The 1,963-nt window shown below is 42.7% G+C and overlaps 1 long non-coding RNA gene across 2 annotated transcripts in view; it reads right to left on the bottom strand.

Annotated features, from left to right (window-relative positions):
* Positions 1 to 1,963, bottom strand: part of LOC109291016 — a 155,781-nt gene that overhangs the window by 149,018 nt on the left and 4,800 nt on the right. The window contains exon 2 of one of the 2 annotated variants that reach the window (XR_002095731.1): positions 1,255 to 1,385. This is a non-coding gene — a long non-coding RNA (uncharacterized LOC109291016). Of the gene's footprint in view, positions 1 to 1,254; positions 1,502 to 1,963 lie in introns of those variants that run through there. The other variant, XR_002095730.1, reaches the window with a different exon arrangement.

Here is a 1,963-nt window from a genome sequence, read left to right as displayed (position 1 = left end):
TATTTCTTCTTCCTCCTGGCTGTTTCCAAGATAGTGCCTTTTCTCTTCACTGGCCCTCTCCAGAACATGCCACACAAGCTGCCTTATCCCTTGCTTTCAGGGCCAGTCAAACCGGGACCTGCCTCAGGCCCCTCTCCTGCCATCTACTCTGAGATGCATGTATAGCTGCTGTCTGTATGGAGCTGATGCTGGGGCACTGGAGCCCAGTGCACCTGTCTGCAGTCAGCCCAGGCTCTGGGTACCTGCTCCCAGCCATGGCTGCTTGCAGCAAGGCTTGCAGCCTCCCAGCCACCTGCTGAGAGCAGCCCAGGCTGTATGGTCGGCAGCAGCTGCCCAGAGCCCAGGCTGGCAGTAACATGCTGAGCAAAAGGGCCTTGTCTGCCATGCTCCAGTCTGTGTGCCAGGGGTTGCCAACCCCTGTCATAAAGGAATTTCTACAGAGAAACCCAAAATACTTTAAAATGAGAGATGCTGAATAGAGAGTATAATGTGGAAGCAGACAAAGGCATATTCTGAATTAGGAACTATTTCCACAAATGTCTATTTTCTTATATTGTACAGGTAGAGTACTTGATGCATCTGGTGATGTCATATTTTTGCTATATTCAAGACAAACTAGAGGTGATCAGTATGTAGCATCCAATATAATGTATTGGATTCTACTGAGCCTGCAAAGCAAAAGGATAATTCAGCATGCACACACACACACGCAAATCCAGACACAAGAAAAGTAAGCCTTTTCATTTGGTGAAGTCTTTGCCAATATTAATGATTATATTTATTATGCTAAACATTCTTATAAAATAACCTCTACAAATAGTATCCTGAAAGCAACTTAATTCAGAAACAAGCATACACAAACAGCAATGTTATCTATTGGTTCTGATATATATTCCCAATTTTTTTTTTATATTGGAGCCATCTCAAAATGTATGCTTATAGTCTCCACTTCAATAACAACATTGCTACCAGAGTTCAAAATAATTTCTACACAGTTTAACTGCAATACAAGATAGTCTATGTATTATGAATCAATGAATATGAATTCTAATAATATAAAGATTTTCCTCTGATGCCTGTAAATTCTATACCTATTTTTCATGACAACCCAGGAAATGTTACTACTCAAATCTACAGAACTCTGAGGCCCCAAGGATTTTTTTAAATTTAATCTTTTGATATTTCAGTCCAAACAATGTGGCTCCCTTCAAGCAATGTAGCTTACATAAAGTAAGGCCTATATGGAAAACAAACCAGTTTTGTTCTCCAGAGATCCAAACATGTGGGGGATCATATGTATTCAGAGCTTTCTCATCCAGGCCCTACTGAATAACCATCACAGAGATTCTCACATGGCATTCCTCCCCTTTATGACTTTGTTTTTCCTGTGATAAAGGATGATCTGGAATATTATTATAATCCATGGGCGCATCTACATATGTGTTTAGTGTACTTGAATAAACTCAGGAGCTTATTGCTCTGGAGTTTTTTTGCTTCCAGGCACATCCTTTGAATGCAAACCTGTGAACAATTAACTCCAGAGCAATCAACTCTGGAGGTTATTCATGAGCAGCACATGGAGCCCAGTCAGAGCAGACCCAGCAGGTATAGGGCCCAGGGGTTCAGCCTGCTCCAGCCAGGTTCAATGTCCTATGGAGGGACTGGCTGGATCATGAGGGTGCTTCACTGCACGGCTACCTGGCAGGCAGCCCCCACACTGAAGCCCCCTCATTCCCCAGTCAGCCAGGTTGGCATCAACATGTGCACTGCTGCACATGAAAAGAGCTCCTCAGCTTGATAGAACATGTATTTAAAAATACTACCCTGCTGCATAGTTTATTAGGGGCACATGTGTAAACACTGATATGTTTATTGCAGAGCTAAATAGTCAGCTCTGCAGTAAACATCTTGTGTAGATGCACCCTCAAATAGAAGCGGTGCAAATTTGAGCCAGGGCTTTTTG

Source organism: Gavialis gangeticus, unplaced genomic scaffold, assembly GCF_001723915.1.
Source record: "Gavialis gangeticus isolate Ggan-Ray unplaced genomic scaffold, GavGan_comp1, whole genome shotgun sequence".
Taxonomy (NCBI): Eukaryota; Metazoa; Chordata; order Crocodylia; family Gavialidae; genus Gavialis; species Gavialis gangeticus.
Note: the sequence above shows the minus strand (reverse complement) of the source record. Positions and strands in the feature narration are given on the sequence as shown.